Raw genomic sequence first — 18764 nt, 5'->3', positions numbered from 1 at the left:
CCCATCCCTTTATCTGCCTTCCTTCTGACTGCTGTCCCTCTGCTCCCTGTGACCCTGCCTCTGCCTCTATTCTAATCCTCAGTTCACTTTGTTCATTAGATTCCACATACAAGTGAGATTATACTATATGATGTTTGTCTTTCTCTGCCAGGCTTATTTTACTTAGCATAATAATATTCAGGTCCATCTATGCTGTCACAAAAGGTAAGATTTCCTTCTTTTTCATGGCAGAATAGTATTCCACTGTGTATATGTACCACAGCTTTTTAATCCACTCATCCACTGATGGACACTTGGGCTGTGAAACCTATTTTTTCTTATAGATCAATGTTTCCCCATTAAATTTAATTTTAAAATAAAATGAGAAAAAAAATAAAACAATAACTAAGAATGAGACAAATATGAAAAGACTTACAAAACTCTCAGCATGTTGTTCTCTTTGGTCTATACTCTGCCTGAGTTGGCACTGTTATGAACTTTATCTCCTAAGAAGAAAACATTTTCCTTAAACTCCTGTAGATTTCAACTTCAACATAAATTATTTCAGAATGAAAGAACAGACGAACAAGGATGTTTCATTCAGATTGACCTGTCAATGTCTATGTTTTAATGGAGGATCCTGTTTACATTTAACATAAGGACAGTGAAGCCACACCAAATATTCTTTAATAATCTTTGCACTATTTCCAACTCAGGATCTGGCCTTGGATCAAGGTGAAATAAAAGAAATATATGGCTACTCTGCTATAAACTAGCCTGGCATGTGAAATAGTGTTGATCTCTTTAAGCCCATATTTTAGTTTTATTGTGAGGCTGAGCATAGCCTTACATCTTCAAGCATCAGAGACAACACTTGTGTGCTAGCTGAAAAAAGCTGTATTTGGATGCCTGTTGGGCTTAGAAGTATATAGGAAAGGGCTATGTTTTCTGTGCATATTATTGTTTTATTATTTTACTATATATATATAATTATATATATATATTTAATGTATATCATATGCATACTCAGTGAATTTTTCCCTGTCCTTTTTTTTTTTTTTTTTTTTGAGAGAGAGGCTAGGAGAGGCAGACTACTGCTGCTCCTGTGTGTACTCTGACTGGGGAATCAAACCTGGCAACCTCCACACCCCGGAACAACATTCCAACCAATCACACTATCTGGCCAGGGCTTAATGTTTGTTGATTTTTAGAAAGACAGAAAGAGAAAAGGAGAGAGAGAAGAGGAGGAAGGGAAGTATTTGTTGTTCCACTCAGGAGTGCATTTTTTGGTTGCTTCCCATTTGTGCCCTGACCAGGGATTGAACCCACAACCTTGTTGTTTCTGGACTACACTCTTAACCAACTGAGCAAACCAGTCAGGGCCTCTCCTGTAATTTTGCCTTCCTGCAAGCAGAAAATTATTTAGGCAATTAGAGTACTCAGATACCACTGAAAATATGCAGATAAAATATTGCCTTTCTTTCATTCAGAGAAAGTCATGTAGGCCATTAAAATATTCAATTAAAACATTGAAAAAAACAAGTCTGCTTTTCCTGCCATATGGCTCTATAAACATATATTTAATACTATGTATAGATAGTTCTTGAGTTAGTATTGCATATTTAGTAAAAGGCAAAAGATTTATAGTAGAATTGCATATTTAAATGATATTTTATGTATTTACTCTTCACTTTAGAATTAGTTTTTAAAAATTTGATTTTGTTCATATTTCAACCACTTTAAGTTTTTCCATATTTGTATGCAAATTAATACACATTGTCTTCCACCAGTTATCATCTACAGAGGACTTTTGGTTCTTTCTCTTATTATCACTGTAGTAATAGATGTGATATAGGGTTCAATTGCAATTTCACATCAAAGCTATAAACAAATAAAACATAAGAACAATTATTCCTTTATCCTGAGTTCTTGAAACCTCGCAGGGAGAAACCAAATCATTCTGATTAAGAGAAAAAACAGAATTCATCAACAGTTTGAAAAGAAAGAATGAGATACTACTTTAAGGGTATAAAAACTAAAGTTCAAATTGAATGCATCAGCGTTTCATGGATCAAGCCAGTAATTGTCAAATACTAGCAAATGAACAGTCCTTACATGTCCTGCATCAGTTTTATCTTGTGAAACTCTTTATATTCACTTATTATTTAAGTGGTTATTAGATGATATTATAAATTTGGCAAGGCCCTGACCAGTGGCTCAGTTGGTTTGAGCATAGCCCCAGTCACTGAGAATAGCTTGGTTGGTCTGAGCGGTCAGCCTCAGGTGCTAAAAATAGCTTGGTACTTGAGCATTGGCCCTAGTTGAGGTTGCTGGGTGGATCTCAGATGGGGTGCATAGGGGAGTCTGCCTTACTTTCTCCCCACCTCTCACCTAAGGAAAAAAAAAGGTTGGCAAACAGTAAATAAGGAGGTTTATTATAGTCTTAGTAGTCAGCTTCTTTTATCTTTATTTTAAGTGTGTGTGTGTGTGTGTGTGTGTGTGTGTGTGTTTAGGTATGGCTATAAATGTGTGTGTTTTAAAATTAGACGCATTTTTAGGGAATGAACATATGCTATAATCCTAAAAATAAAACTTTTTCTGCAAAAATTGTGAAAAATGCTGTGTTTCAAGTGATGTTGATTTTTATAATATAATTTTTTTAAAGATATTTTCTGTAGACTAAAATGTTTCCCTAATAGTAGGTCAGGTTGTTTGTACAAACCTTTCTACTAAAAGTTTCTAAAACGATGGACAAAGTGTATGTTGAAAAAATATTCTTAAAAGCACTGAATATCTTATGAGAAAGAAAGCAATTGCTAGGCTAAAATTGAAGGAAACACTGGAACCAAGAGAGGTACTGTGAACTGCGGAAAATATAAGCATTTATTTTGACAGAGCTGTCAAGTAAGGCATATAGGATAAATCCCAGACTCTACAGGAGAAAGAAATCTAAGAGGAAAATGTCCCACAATCAACTGCACTGAAATACAACTTTGGGGCAAAAGTAAACTAGAAAGTGACCAGCCTGCTTGCAGAATTGTTGTCTAGTTTTAGAAGCCTAGTTCCTCATGCAACCTGAAACAGTGTGTAATATGGCTAAGGACAGGGCATGCCCTTGGTGATGGACTGAAGCAAAAGCAAACCCTCTTTGGAATAATTCATTTCAGGTTTCAAATTATTCCTGCAATTATATTTTTTCCTTTTTATTGAATTTGTTCAGGTAATACTGGTTAACAAGATTATATGGGCTTCAAGTGCCAATTATAAAACACATCATCTGTATACAGTATTGTGTGTTCACCACTCTATGTCAGTGTTCATCCATCACTATTTATAACCCCCCATTCTCGTCCATTTCCCCCCTCCTTTACAACAATCCCCCAAAATATTTTTAAATGCAATTTTAGTACATCAAAGATTGTCCACAAATTAAAACACTCCAAAAGAATGAGCCAGCAGAAATGCAAACAACAAAAGGAACAAAGAAATTTCTCCTAATGAAATTATCAGATACAAAGGTCAAAACAGCTCTACATTTTGGGATATTTCTTTATTCAACAACTATTCAACTACTAGGTGCTGAAGCTCTTTTAGGCCCTATGAATTCAGTGACAGATAAAATAATCAACCTAATTTTCCTTAAGGAGTTTGCAATCCCATAGGGTAAGAGAGAGAAAAAGAACTTACCTGTTGTTTAGGAAATGTTCCAAGGTCTCAGGTGGTCAGTGCTGGGCAGAGCTGGGACTCTAGCACAGTTGTGTCTGACTCTAAGGTCTATGCTCTTTTCATCATGATACTCTATCTTAGAGCTTATATAAGACCAATCCCTGTTCAGAAAGGCCATTATGACCTATGGGCAGCAACAATTAAGCATTTTAAAGAAATTAATCAATAGTTGAATATATCTATAAAACAGGAAAATGTAAAAAGTGACATTGCTGATGTATGTAAAAAAATATCTAAATATATAGAAGTCAAAATAAATAAATAATAGTAAATAAAATTTAAAAAGTCAATTAATGGGCCTCATAGCCAATTGCATGTGACAGTTATTGAATTTAACAGTGTAGAAAAATTGTAGACAGTACAGTTAGGGTTTATGAGAGAAGTTGTACTATTATGAGTAAAAGGATAGGACATTTGGTATAAGAATAAAACTTTAGAAAACTACAGGACTTGGCTGGTTGGCTCAGTAGTAGAACATCGGCCCAGTGTGTAGACATCCCAGCAGAAGCGGATTTAAGCTGACTTCTGAAGGGCCCCATAAAACCCTAACTTTACACTTTTTTCTAATGTAAGGGGCCCAATATTTTCTTCTGCTCCCCTGGCCTCAACTGACCTTAATTCACCTTTGCATCCCAGGTTTGATTTCTGGCACACAGGAGAAGCGACCATCTGCTTTTCCACTTTCCACTTCTCCCCCTTTTGTCTTTCTCTTTCTTCCCCTCCTGCAGCCATGGCCCAAATGAGCAAGTTGGCCTTGGGCACTGAGGATGCATTAATTCTTCTTCGTGGCACTTTAGTTGTTTATTGATTGCTTTCTCATATGTGCCTTGACTGGGGGCTATAGTGACCCCTTGCTCAAGCCAGCCACCTTGGGCTCAAGCTGGTGAGCCTTGCTCAAACCAGATGATCCGGTGCTCAAGCCAGCAACCTCAGGTTTTGAACCTGGGTCCTCTGTGTCCCATTCTAATGCTCTATCCACTGTGCTACCACCTGGTCAGGCTAAATATAACATGCTTTAATCTGAAGACCCTGAAGGAGAGAAGAGATAGTGTGGGATAGAGATAATATTTGAAAATATTATAGCTGATAATTTACAGAAATGTTGAACAACAATTACACATTGTCACAGGTCCTAATTTATTCAAGAAAGAAAAATTAAAATATATCTACAGCTAGGGACATCAGAATGAAAATGTAGCTAATCAGCCTGACCTGGTGGCGTTACAGTGGATAGAGTGTCAGCCTGGTATTCTGAGGACCCAGGTTTAAAACCTCAAGGTTACTGGCTTGAGCTTGGGATTGTAGACATGACCCCATGGTTACTGGCTTGAAGCCCAAGGTCAACTAAGGTGCTGCAACTAAGAGTTGATGCTTTTCATCTCTCTCTCTCTCTCTTCCTGTCTATTCCCCACCCTCTCTCTTTCTCTCTCTCTTTCGGGCACATGCTAAAAATAAAAATAAAAATGTAATTAATCAAACAAATACTTTTTAAATAGAAAAAGGGATGATATTAAATTCTAAAATGACTTGTCAATAACATCAAAAAATTCAAGAGTATAATTACATTCTAAATATGCTGAAAGAATACAAAAACAAGAGAATAACAGAATAACAACAAAACATCTTAAATTTGATATGATTTGAAAAATATCCCTTTAAAATGACAATGAAGTGAAATACTTTGCAGACAGGAGTTGATCTTACTTTCAATGGTAATTAGAGACATATACATCATTCATAAAATACCCTGTGTTACTTTAAAAGTTTCCTAAGGAGCAAAAATAAACACTAATCCTTTTGCAGGAATTCTTCCTGAAATTAATTTAGGGGTACTCTCATAAAAACTATCACTCTGAAAGAATACAACTTTCTATATAATTTTAGAGGTTTCTCTCTATGTTGAAGCTTTTTCCTGGACTATTGGTTTACTGCTGAGACGTCATTAGTATTTCTTTCCAGTGCGACATTTGGGCAAATGTATTTAAAATATAGTGGAATAGGGGAAAAAATTATTGTATAAATAGCAGTGCACTATTTTGTGATTTGATCTTTCACATTTGTATTTGTAGAATAATAGATAAAGCACTATTAGATTTTTTTCTTATTTTTTATGGAAGGCTTTTAAAGAGCTTCTTAAAATTATGCCGTCTGTTTTAAAAGTCAGTTCCCACTTAACTTGTTATTTCTCTCATTTATGACATACACAGAACATGTTAACTACAGGTAAGGGCAGGACAATTGCTAGTTTGAAAGAAAGATTGTATTCTTCCACAGGATGTGTTCATAGGGAGAGAATAAACTGAGCGAGACAAAGCAATTTTCATTAAATCTCCTTGTTCCTAACCTTCCTCTCACTCCCAGCAATACTTGGGTACTCAAGTCTGAAATCTCTTGCTTCATATCTCTCTAGAAAATAAAGCACTGATCTGAAAAGTGAATAGATCCGTACACTTAAGGTAAGAATACATCCTGAGAAACTAAACAGATTTTATTTCCAGACTCCTGCCTCAGCCCCTGCCCTCCATGGCAACCTGTGTTTCCTGGTGCAGAGCCTTTCACAGTCCATTAGAGTCCCAAGTTTCATCATCTTTGGCTCTGCTAAATGGCAACCACCTTCTGAACCCACTTTAGGTCTCCTAAAAATGTGCTGAGCTGTCTCATTGCTGCTCTCACAATCCTATAAATTTTCACAGTAATGGTATTACTTTGCTATAATTTTATTAGGGCCTTGAAAAAAGGGATGTATGCAGTTAGTTAATCCATCCTCTCTATATGTAAATAAGTGAATATTTTTTTATATTAATATTTTTTTATTAAATTTAATGCAGTGACATTGATAAATCAGGGTACATATGTTGAGAGAAAATATCTCTAGATTATTTTGACATTTGATTGTGCTGTATACCCCTCCCGCAAAGTTAAATTGTCTTCTGTCACCTTCTATCTGGTTTTCTTTGTGCCCCTCCCCTCCCCTAACCCCTCTCTCCTTCTTCACCCCCTCCCCCCCTCCCCCAACCCCCCCGCCCCTGTTGCCATCACATTCTTGTTCATGTCTCTGAGTCTCATTTTTATGTCCCTTCTATGTATGGATTCATCTCAGTTTTTTTTCTGATTTACTTATTTCACTCCGTATAATGTTATCAAGGTCCATCCATGTTATTGTAAATGATCCGATGTCATCATTTCTTATGGCTGAGTAGTATTCCATAGTATATATGTACCAAAGTTTTTTAATCCACTCGTCCTCTGACGGACACTTGGGCTGTTTCCAGATCTTCGCTATTGTGAACAATGCTGCCACAAACATGCGGGTGCATTTCTCCTTTTCGAGCCGTTCTATGGTGTCCTTGGGGTATATTCCTAAAAGTGGGATAGCTGGGTCAAAAGGCGGTTCGATTTTCAGTTTTTTGAGGAATCTCCATACTGTTTTCCACAGTGGCTGCACCAGTCTGCATTCCCACCAGCAGTGCAGGAGGGTCCCCTTTTCTCCACATCCTCGCCAGCACTTATTCTGTGTTGTTTTGTTGATTAGCGCCATTCGGACTGGTGTAAGGTGATATCTCATTGTGGTTTTAATTTGCATTTCTCTAATGATTAGTGATGTTGAGCATTTTTTCATATGCCTATTGGCCATCTGTATGTCCTCTTTGGAGAAGTGTCTATTCATCTCTTTTGCCCACTTTTGGATTGGGTTGTTTGTCTTCCTGGTGTTGAGTTTTACAAGTTCTTTATAAATTTTGGTTATTAACCCCTTATCAGACGTATTGTCAAATATGTTCTCCCATTGTGTAGTTTGTCTTTTTATTCTGTTCTTGTTGTCTTTAGCTGTGCAAAAGCTTTTTAGTTTGATATAGTCCCATTTGTTTATCCTGTCTTTTATTTCACTTCCCCGTGGAGATAAATCAGCAAATATATTGCTCCGAGAGATGTCGGAGAGCTTACTGCCTATGTTTTCTTCTAAGATGCTTATGGTTTCACGGCCTACATTCAAGTCTTTTATCCATTTTGAGTTTATTTTTGTGAGTGGTGTAAGCTGGTGATCTAGTTTCATTTTTTTGCAGGTAGCTGTCCAATTTTCCCAACACCATTTGTTAAAGAGGCTGTCTTTACTCCATTGTATTTCCTTACCTCCTTTGTCAAATATCAGTTGTCCATAGAACTGTGGGTTTATTTCTGGGTTCTCTGTTCTATTCCATTGATCTATATGCCTGTTCTTATGCCAGTACCAGGCTGTTTTGAGTACAATGGCCTTGTAGTATAACTTGATATCAGGAAGTGTGATACCTCCCACTTTATTCTTCTTTTTTAAGATTGCTGAGGCTATTCGTGTCCTTTTTTGGTTCCATATAAATTTTTGGAATATGTGTTCTATATCTTTGAAGTATGTCATTGGTATTTTAATTGGTATTGCATTGAATTTATAAATTGCTTTGGGTAATATAGACATTTTAATGATGTTTATTCTTCCTAACCATGAGCACGGTATATGCTTCCACTTGTTAGTATCTTCCTTGATTTCTTTTATCAATGTTTTGTAATTTTCCGAGTACAAGTCTTTAGTCTCCTTGGTTAAGTTTACTCCTAGGTACTTTATTTTTTTGGTTGTAATTGTGAAGGGGATTGTTTCCTTAATTTCTCTTTCTGACTGTTCATTGTTGGTGTATAAAAATGCTTCTGATTTCTGAGTATTGATTTTATATCCTGCCACTTTGCTGAATTTATTTATCAGGTCCAGTAGTTTTTTGACTGAGACTTTAGGGTTTTCTATATACAATATCATATCATCTGCAAATAATGATAGTTTTACTTCTTCTTTTCCAACTTGAATGCCTTTTATTTCTTCTTCTTGTCTGATTGCTGTGGCTAGGACTTCCAGGACTATGTTAAATAAGAGTGGTGAAAGGGGGCACCCCTGCCTTGTTCCTGATCTTAAGGGTATTGCTTTTAATTTTTGCCCATTGAGTATGATGTTGGCTGTGGGTTTCTCATAGATGGCTTTTATCATGTTGAGGTATGTTCCCTGTATTCCCACTTTGCTGAGAGTTTTGATCATGAATGGGTGCTGGATTTTATCAAATGCTTTTTCTGCATCTATTGAAATTATCATATGGTTTTTCTCCTTCTTTTTGTTTATGTGATGAATCACATTGATTGATTTACAAATATTGTACCAGCCTTGCCTCCCCAGAATAAATCCCACTTGATCATGGTGTATGATTTTTTCCATATATTGTTGGATCCGGTTTGCTAATATTTTGTTGAGGATTTTAGCATCTATATTCATCAGAGATATTGGCCTATAATTTTCTTTCTTTGTGTGGTCTTTGCCTGGTTTTGGAATCAGAATTATGCTCGCCTCATAAAAGGAGTTTGGAAGTCTTCCTTCCTCTTGAATTTTTTGAAATAGTTTGAGAAGGATAGGAGTTAGTTCTTCTTTGAATATTTGGTAGAATTCCGTTGTGAAGCCATCGGGCCCCGGACTTTTCTTTGTTGGGAGTTTTTTGATAACTGTTTCGATCTCCTTTGGTGTAATTGGTCTGTTTAAGTTTTCTGATTCTTCCAGATTGATTTTTGGAAGATTGTACGTTTCAAGGAATTTGTCCATTTCATCTAGGTTGTCTAGTTTTTTGGCATACAGTTCTTCATAGTATTTTCTTACAATATTTTGTATTTCTGTTGTGTCAGTTGTTATTTCTCCTCTCTCATTTCTAATTTTATTTATTTGAGTCCTCTCTCTCTTTTTCTTGGTGAGTCTACTTAAAGGTGCATCAATCTTGTTTACCTTTTCAAAGAACCAGCTCCTAGTTTCATTGATCCTCTGTATTGTTTCTTTAGCCTCTATGTCATTTTTTTCTTCTCTGATCTTTATTCTTTCCTTCCTTCTACTACATTTGGGCTTTACTTGCTGTTCTTTTTCTAATTCTTTTAGATGCAGGGTTAAGTTGTTTATTTGAGCTTTTTCTAGCTTCTGAAAGTGTGCCTGTAGTGCTATGAACTTCCCTCTCAGCACTGCTTTCGCTGTGTCCCATAAATTTTGAGTTGTTGTATGCTCATTGTCATTCGTTTCTAGGAATTTCTTTATTTCTTCTTTGATCTCATTCTTAATCCATTCATTATTTAACACCCTGCTATTTAGTTTCCATGTGTTTGAGAATTTTTGAGCTTTTCTGCTGTGATTCATTTCTAATTTCATGCCGTTGTGATCGGAGAAAGTGCTTGATATGATTTCAGTCTTCTTAAATTTGTTGAGAGCACTTTTGTGCCCTACCATGTGGTCTATCTTAGAGAATGTACCATGAGCACTTGAAAAGAATGTATATTCTGCTGCTTTAGGGTGAAAGGTTCTGAAGATATCTATTAAATCGAGTTGATCTAGTGTTTCCAATAAGTCTGCTGTTTCTTTGTTAATTTTCTTTCTTGAGGATCTATCTAGTGATGTTAGTGGGGTATTGAAATCCCCTACTATTATAGTATTGCTGTTGATCTCGCCCTTTAAATCCATCAAAATCTGTTTTATATATTTGGGTGCTCCTATATTAGGTGCATAGATATTTATAATAGTTATATCTTCCTGTTGGATTACTCCCTTTATCATTATGTAGTGGCCTTCTTTATCTCTTACTATATCCTTTGTTTTAAAGTCCAATTTGTCTGATATAAGTATTGCTCCCAGCTTTTTTTTCATTTCCGTTTGCATGAAACATTTTTTTCCATCCTTTTACCTTCAATCTGTGTGTGTCTTTTGTTCTAAGGTGTGTCTCTTGTAGACAACATATGTATGGGTTCTGTTTTCTTATCCACGCAGCTACCCTATGTCTTTTGATTGGATCATTTAATCCATTTACATTTAAGGTTATTATTGATATGTAGTTGTTTATTGCCATTTTCTTCTTTAAAGGTGTATTCCTTTTTTTTTTTTTTTTTTTTTTCTGTATTCTTTTCCCACTTTATCTGTTTACACCAGGCCCCTTAATATTTCCTGCAGCATTGGTTTGGTTGTAATTCCTTGAGTTGTTTTTTGTCTGGGAAGCTTTTTATTTCTCCTTCAATTTTAAACGATAGCCTTGCTGGATAAAGTAGTCTTGGTTGTAGGTTCTTGTTCTGCATTACTTTGAATATTTCTTGCCATTCCCTTCTGGCCTCAAGTGTTTCTGTTGAGAAGTCAGATGTCATCCTTATGGGGGCTCCTTTGTAGGTGATAACTTTTTTTTCTCTTGCAGCTTTTAATATTTTCTCTTTATCGCTTAGCTTTGGTATTTTAATTATGATGTGTCTTGGTGTAGGTTTCTTTGGGTTTCTCTTTAATGGAGTCCTCTGTGCTTCTTGGATTTGTGAGAGTTTCTCTTGCATTAATTTAAGGAAGTTTTCAGCTATGATATGATTGAACAAAGTCTCTATCCCTTGTTCTTTTTCTTCTTCTTCAGGAACCCCTATGATGCGGATGTTATTTCTCTTCATGTTGTCACAGAGCTCTCTAAGAGTTTCCTCTAACTTTTTGAGTCTTTTTTCTCTTTTCTTCTCTGCTTTCATGCCTTCATTCCAGTTGTCTTCTAACTCGCTGATTCGATCCTCTGCTCTATCTATCCTGTTTTTAATTCCTTCCATTGTGGTCTTTATTTCTGATATTGTATTTGTCGTCTCCAACTGATTCTTTTTTATACTTGCTATTTCTTTATTTAGGTTTTCAAACTCCCCCTCCATTGTTGTTCTAAGATCCCTAAGCATCCTTACAATCATTATTTTGAACTCCGCATCTGGAAGTTTGATTATTTCCATATCACTCAGTTCATCTCTCGAAAGTGTCTCTTGTGGTTTCATTTGGATTGCACTCCTTTGTTTTCTCATCTTCTTCTTCTTTTTTTTTTTTTATTTGTAGAGTTGATTGAGTCTAGGCTTGGTGTTGTCTGCCTCCAGTTTTCAGTTGTGTTATTTTTAGGTCTTCGTGGGTTGGTATCAGCTATTATTTGTAATCCACTTTCGGATTTGGGCAGCTTTGAAGTTTTGATTTGTTTGTTTTCTTAACAGGTGATAGTCTTGTTAACTGATCTCAGCAGGGGGCTTCCTTGAAACTGTATCCAGGAATGCTGTGGGTGTAACCTGAGACGCTGAAGGTCTCTTCCTCCAACTAATCTCACTGGGGGCAGGGTTTTTTCTCTCAGCTTCAGTAGGGGGAGGTGTATCTCAGATCTCCATGGAGACCTGAGTTACTGCCCCTCCTCCCCACTTCTTGTTTTCAGCTGTGTCTTATTGTGCTGATTGGAGCTGGATAGATGTCCAGAGATCTCTGATCCGGAAGCACTTCAGCTCTGTTTTGTGAAAGGTTCAGTCCCTCCCCCAGCTATGGCCGCCTCCAGCACGAATGAGTCAGCTTTTTTATTTTGTTTCTTGCATACCTTAGCCCCTCACAGTCTGTCCCTCTCCCTGTCTTTTCCACTTGGGAGATAAGCTGGTCTTTTCAACCCACCTTGCTCCCTGGTCGCCAGGTAAGTGGCTGTGAGCAGTAGTTTCTGTTCTTTTTCCTCTGTGAAATCCTCTCTGGGCTCTCAGCCTCACCCCCCTCCTTCCCTTCCTGTAAGCAGAGGAGATTCAGGCACTCCTTACCAGGATTATTGTGGCTTCCTCTTTGCTCCTTGGTTTTTGAGAGCTGTTCTTGCAATTCAGTGTTGGTTTTTCATGCTGATTTTTTCTAAATTGATTTGTATTCCAGTTTGGTGTTGAGAGCTGGGTGTCTGTGCATCCGCCTACTCTGCTGCCATCTTCTCTCTCCAAATAAGTGAATATTTTTTGAGTAAATAAATAAATATACACAGATTGTTGTGTTTTCTGGAAGTGTCCCGTTAATACTTTCCCAAATAACTTCTCTTGTTTTTCCAAACTAGGTAATTCTAGGTGCAGCTTCCCTTAATCTAGTTCTTTTCCTCCTTCTACTACATCTCCTTCTACTAACAATTAATTTTAATAGAGGTCTTTTCTCATATCACCTTTTTATATCAACCATAATTTTTCAGCTTTTTGGTTCTCTGCATTTCATCATGAAATTATTCACTTTGCTCTTGAATTTGACATCTAAGAGAATATGCTCTAAAATAGTTTTTATAATACTTGCTCCAGGATCCTACCAAACTTCACTTCGATTTTGTTAACATGTCTACGGCTTGAAAAATAGCCTTTGGTGCCTGAAATATATTCACAGCTAGGAGGACAGTAGAGCATCATAATTAAGAGGTTTTCTGTTAACTCAGTTTTCAAGTTAAAATCTTGGCAAAACTCCTCACTAGCTATATGACCAGTAGGAAATGATGTAAATATAACAAGCTTCACTTGATTTTTTTTTTTTTATCAATGGGGTCAATAACCATTTATTCTCTAACATCTGAGGATTAAATGAGAAAATACAGGTTAATCTTTTGCCAGGAACTGGTTCAAGATCAAAGGATTATGAATAAAACAAACAAAAATTTCTGCCTTGATGGAGTTTAAATTCAATTCAGATATATATTAATAATAGTAATAGTGAATTATACAGTATTATAGAAGAAATAAGAATTAAGAAGGAAAAATAAAACAAGCAGTTAAAAGCAATATATTTAATTATATATAAAATAAAAACATGTGATAGAAAATAGGAAGTATGGAGTGGGTTAGAGAGTGTAGGCCCTACTGGTGGATGGTGTGGTTAATAATTTACAGGTTATACAGAATAATTAAGAAAGATCTTACTGAGAAGATTACATTTGAGCAGAACTTTGAAGAGGGAGATATCCATGTGACCTTAGAGTGAAGGGCCCTGTGACCAGAGAGAAGAGCAGAGCAAAGACTCAAGGCAGGAGAATGATGGCATATTCTGAAAAAGAATAAAGCAAACCAAAATCGCCAGAAGAGAGTGAGCCCAGGAGAGTATAATGTAAGATGAGGTCAGAAAGATAACATTGTGAGGCTGGAAATGGGAGATGGGCTGATTGTAAAGTGCTTCGTAGGTCATTGTCAAGACTGGCTGTTACTGTAGAAGGATAGAAAATGATTGAAGTATTTGGAGCAGAGAAATGATATCATCTTTTCATGTTTACTAGATCATGCTGGCTGTGAATTGGACAACAAACATAATAAGTCAAGGGTAGAAGCAAAAAGAACAGTTAGGAGGTTACTGAAATAATCTAGGCAAGAGAAGGATGGTGACTTGCATAGTGGAGGAGATGTTAAGGAGAGCTGAAATTCTGGGTATATTCTGCCGGGGTGTCAACTATATAGATTTCCTAAAATATTGAATGCAGGGTGAAAAATGAGATGAATTCAAAATTGTTGGCTTAAGCATCTGGAAATATAAAGTTACTAACTGGAATAGGAAAATCCTCAAGAGGACAAGGTTTAGGACATGTCAAGTTTGAAATAGTGTTGAACATCCACTGAGAGTTGCTGAGTAGTAAGTTGAGTATATGTCTGGGTTTATGACAGACTTAGGAATAATAATCATGTAAGTAGGATATATCTTCGTGGGACTAGATAAGACCACCCATGGAGTGAGGGTCGATAGAACAGTCAATATACTGAACCCTAGAGTGACTTAGTATTAATATAACAGCTAACACATTGTTATAGTTCCAGTAAATTTTAGTACCATATAGGCATTAGAAATGTTTTTCCTGTTAAAAACAAAATGCTCACCAACAATGTCTTAAAGACATATGGAATTCTTTGAAGGAAGTCCAGGAAGTCCAGAAAGAGCTACTGTTAGAGTTGGTGCATAATGCAATTAGTCACCAAGCACTTTACTTATCCAAAACCATCATTTGTTCTTATTTTTGTCACTTCATGGATATAAAATAACTACATACTTGCAACTGTAAGTGTAATGCAGGTAGGGAGAAAAAGTACAGAAATGGAAAGGAAACAGGAGTCATGCCAGTCAAATCTATCTCTTTTAAAATTATTTCCTAGAATCCCTATTCAGAGATTTTTTTTCAGCTTCTTAAAGAATTAGCTACAAGAGAGTCTGGAACTGTATTTTAGCTTTCCATGTGCTATAGCAGCGGTCAGCAAACATTTAATGCTGGCTGCTGGGTATTAAATATGTCTCTGTGGGCCATGTAATCTCTGCCCTAGCTACTTAACCTCACCACTGTAGTGGAAAAACAGTCATAGACACTATCTCAATGAATGAGTGTGGCTGTGTTTTAATAACATTTATTTATGGAAAAGGTAGCACTCCAACTTTGACCTATGTATTGTCGTTTGCTGATCCCTGCTTTTAGATGTTTAAGGAATGGGAAAGGGGTTGTGTCTGGCTGTTTTTGGGGAGAAGTGGGGGTAATTATTTATAATATATGTTCCATGTAAGTAGTATAAAGTAAGATTGATGATCTCAGTAAGATCTAGTAAGAAAAGTAGAAGATAATAGAAAACGTAAGTTTACATTCAGTTTCACCACTTAATACCAATGTGACCTTGGGCAAGTCACTTAAACTTCTGATGCCAAGTTTTCTCATCAATAAAACAAAGATAATAAGTCCTGCCTTACCTACCTCTACAGAATTATGGGAGAATTAAATGAAAGAATGTGAAATGAAATGAAAGTCCTTTTGAAAACTATCTATGTTTTATAAGTATATAGTCCTTATAGGCCAGGCACGAAATTCATTCTGTCAGGTATATTGGGCTTTTTATTTTTTTAAGTATCTTTTTCAAAAATATTACAAAATGAAATATAACACACTAACCCTGCTGTGACAAGTGAGGAGAGGAAGGTGAACTCAGATGTGAGTTATTGGAAGATCTATGTGAGAAAGAGATATATAAAACTAAGAAATATGAAGTTTATCATGGATAATTCAGAGAACACATAATCTTAGCAATGTAATAGCTATACTATAGTTTGGACAAAAAATCCTTTATATGGCATATTTAATGTAGTAGATCTTTTCAACCTCTCTTTTACTATTAACAATTTATTTAATGAATTTCTATATGTAGACATACTTTTCTTTATAACAGTGATGAAACCAACTGAAATTGCTAACTGCGCCATCAGCTCTGCCACCAGAAAAAGCAGAAGTCGCTACTTCCACATTCCCTGACGGGGCTCAATGCCCCACCCCAGCTTCTCATTCGCCATTTTCTACCCCAGCTTTAACTCCAACACGTGTTCCTGCTGCACACCCATGGGCCAGCCTATACGCCTCCATGTGTCTTTTTTCTTTCTGTCTGTCTTGTCTATTTTTCTGTATCTGTCGCTCTCTCTCTCCCCCGCCCCTCTCTCTGAAATGACGCTGGAAGGACCCAACCACAGCACAGTGGCAGGGACCACACCCTCTTCTAATCCAAGGGAGAGGTTATGCTTGTATTTTTCAGCCAATTTAGATCCCAGGAACCCCCAACCTGCTTGACAGGGTTTCTTGGGCACCCACTAAGTGGTTCAGTCTTCACCCATCCAAAGCCACAGCCCTGGCCTTCTCCACACCGACTATGCCTGAGGGGAGGAGGTCCTCAGTGCTCCATAAGAAGACCTCGTGGCTGGTGTGCATGCCCCATCACCTGGGGGGATGTGGAGGCTTTGGCGGGGCAGGTCCAGAGAATTGCCCCGAACAGGCTCCCAGGCCCTGGTGCTCTGTTCTTGCTTATGTGGGCTACAGTAACCACTGACTCCCAGACACAGGAGGCGGCAGCCGGGGCTTGAGCCCGGTAGCTCGAGCTGGTGTTTTCAGTTCATCTTTGGAAGATGAGGAGAATTGGGCCAGAGTTGTGATTTGCAGACTACAGAAGGTAAACAGTGGCAGCTTTGGTGGGAGGATGAACAGAAGCCAGGCTTGTGTTGCTGAGTGTCCGCTGGAACGGTAGGGAGTGCCTGCTAAGCCGCTGGTGTGTTCACTGATATTTTGGGACATAGGGGTGAATGCCATCATGCTCTCCAGAGCAGAGATGGAAATGCTGACTGCCTTTGCCACATGCTCCTCTTTGGGACAGTGTAAGACCTGCCAGGATGGCAGGAATGAGGGGGGTGGCTGAGGTCTCATGTGCATGGACTGATTTCCTGGACTATGACTGGAGTGAGCACTGGCTCCTTCGTTGGATGGACTTACGGATTTTTGACAATGTAAAATAACTTGATGGGGGTGGGGAGTGGCTTTGCTGGAGGCCCTTTCCCTGCCCCGGGAAGCTTTTCCCATGGCTAGAAAGAAGGCCAAGGACATTTTGTGCTTTTGGCTATGTGCTCAGAGTGAAATGTACCCTTGTAATTGTTGAAATTGTATGATTTGTCATGTTGTTGTAATTTGTGTAATGTACCTTGCAACCATATGCAGTACGCAGCCCATGGCAAGCCATCCCGTTCTGTGTTTGGATGCTGGGACCTTTGTGGGAAGGAGGGATGCATGGACCTACGTCCATTTTTTACAGTCAAAATGGAGCTGTTTAATGGCACCTAGAAGGTCTCTGTAACAAAATGGGAGGGAAATGACATCCCAATTCCTAGGAGGAATTCCCTGTTTATGACCCCTGTTCTATTTCCTATCTAGTCAAACATTATAGAAGCTCGCCTTGTTGTTTAATCCAGCTGATGCTAATCGATTAGCATATAATATAATAGGTATTATAGTTGTTTCAGTTCTACTAGGGTTCTGTTGCATAATGTGTAGCATTCAGAAGCTACAACAACAGCAAGCTGTCATCCATCAAGTCCAATTGGCCTTAATTAAAAGAGAAGGGGGAGTTGTGGGTGGAGCACAGAGTGCAGTCCTAGCAGCTGTGGCTGATGCAATGCTGTGAGAATACTCCAGCTCCCAGAACACTCTAGGAAGGGAGCTCACCCGCAATAAGGAAGTGACATGGTGCCAACCACGTAGCTCCCTAATCTTTTCAGCCATTGGCTTTAAGGAACATGCTGTAACACCCTATAGCAGGGGTCTCAAACTCAACTCAGCATGTGGGCCGCAGAGCAAGATCACAGCCATTCGGCAAATACAAGTAGGCCCCTAGGCTTACTTAATTTTATCCAAAATATTTTGAACTTCGTGGATTAGTCTGCGGGCCGCACAAAATTGTTCGGCGGGCTGCATGCGGCCCGCGGGCCGTGAGTTTGAGACCCCTGCCCTATAGGCTGAACCTGTGTATATAAGCTAGCTTACTTCCTGAATAAAGTGACTCTGTGTCACTGAACCTGGTCCCCAGAGTTGGGTCTTTGTGTCTCCATTGTCCTCACCCCTGGCAGGACTTGTCCACACACCTTGCATTTTATGAAGTGCCTGTGAAAAAAGGACATTAAAAAATGCAGTCAAGGCCTGACCTGTGGTGGCGCAGTGGATAAAGCGTTGACCTGGAATGCTGAGGTTGCCGGTTCAAAACCCTGGGCTTGCCTGGTCAAGGCACATATGGGAGTTGATGCTTCCTGCTCCTCCCCCATTCTCTCTCTATCTATCCCTCTCTCTCTCCCCTCTCTCTCTAATAAAAATGAATAAATAAAATCTAAAAAAATAAATAAATAAAAAATGCAGTCAAGTTTTAGGATGTTATTAATGTTGGGGCAGGGGATTGTATTTTTCACCCAGGTATGTAGTCAGATGAGACCCACAACTTGCCAGGTCTTCATCTCACCGTTAAGGTATTGGAACAGAAAGATTATTTCTAACTAGTAAGGGATACTGAATTAGTATTGTCAGTCTCAATTAACTCAACATATTGATAAATCTGAGACAATCTGACAATGAATTTATTACTGTGAAGTGCATTTTTCTCCAATACCCTAATTAAAACCAGGTATCCTGAATATTACTATCATTTCAAGGAAAGATTTTTTTTTTTCTTACAGAGACAGAGATTGAGTCAGAGAGAGGGATAGACAGGGACAGACAGACAGGAATGGAGAGAGACGAGAAGCATCAATCATTAGTTTTTCATTGTGCATTGCAACACCTTAGTTGTTCATTGATTGCTTTCTCATATGTGCCTTGACCGTGGGCCTTCAGCAGACCGAGTAACCCCTTGCTGGAGCCAGTTACCGTGGGTCTAAGCTGGTGAGCTTTTGCTCAAACCAGATGAGCCTGCGCTCAAGCTGGCAATGTCGGGATCTC

Source organism: Saccopteryx bilineata, chromosome 1 (assembly GCF_036850765.1).
Source record: "Saccopteryx bilineata isolate mSacBil1 chromosome 1, mSacBil1_pri_phased_curated, whole genome shotgun sequence".
Taxonomy (NCBI): domain Eukaryota; kingdom Metazoa; phylum Chordata; class Mammalia; order Chiroptera; family Emballonuridae; genus Saccopteryx; species Saccopteryx bilineata.
Note: the sequence above shows the minus strand (reverse complement) of the source record.